Here is a 950-nt window from a genome sequence, read left to right as displayed (position 1 = left end):
TTCGGTAATACATTATCAGGAATAGACAATTGCACTTTAATTTACAATACCATTAGTAATACACTACTTTTTACATTACCAATATTCAAAATGCACATGTGCATAATTAGGTATAACCATGATATAACGTGTTTTGGTACAAAAAGTTTGTGATTTTGAATGGAGAAGTAGACCCATATGCATGTTTTTTGGTTAGTTATATCTAGTGGTTGATGGTTTGGTTATAGTTGTCAATTTTTTATGTAATATGTTGATTGGATGGTATAAATGGTGTTTACATACATGTAATAAAGTGAAAATATTGTTAATGGTATTGTATTATGGATGGTAGGAGGTAATGGTATTGTATTATGGATGGTAGGAGGTAATGGTAGTGTATTATGGATGGTATGATAGATGAAAGGGAAAGTGTATTCAAAGTGGTGTACCAAAACACCTTATTTCATGTTGATACGTATAATGTACATGTGCATTTCTAATATTGGTAATGTAAAAAGTAGTGTATTACATATGGTAGTGTAAATGAAAGTGCAATTATCTAATATATGTAATGAATTACGGAGTTTGTCAAAGAAATGACAGAAATGCACATGTGCATGCTTGTGTATTATGGATGGAATGATAGATGAAAGAGAAAGTAGTGTACCAAAACACCTTATTTCCTGTTGATACATATAGATGCACATGTGCATTTCTAACATTGGTAATGTAAAAGATAGTGTATTACACGTAGTAGTGTAAATGAAAGTGCAATTGACTATTATTTGTAATGAATTACGGAATTTGACAAAGAAACGACACATATGCACATGTGCATGGATAACTATTACTCGAAATTTTTTTTTTTTGAAATTTTTTTTTTATTTTTTTATTAACAAAATATAGCGATTTTTTCAAAAAAAATAGTAAAAAAATAAAAAAAAAAATTTTTTGGGTGTTTTTTAGATTTT

Source organism: Helianthus annuus, chromosome 3 (assembly GCF_002127325.2).
Source record: "Helianthus annuus cultivar XRQ/B chromosome 3, HanXRQr2.0-SUNRISE, whole genome shotgun sequence".
In the NCBI taxonomy this organism is placed as follows: Eukaryota; Viridiplantae; Streptophyta; class Magnoliopsida; order Asterales; family Asteraceae; genus Helianthus; species Helianthus annuus.
The sequence above is the reverse complement of the archived record's forward strand: the minus strand, read 5'-3'. Positions refer to the sequence as shown.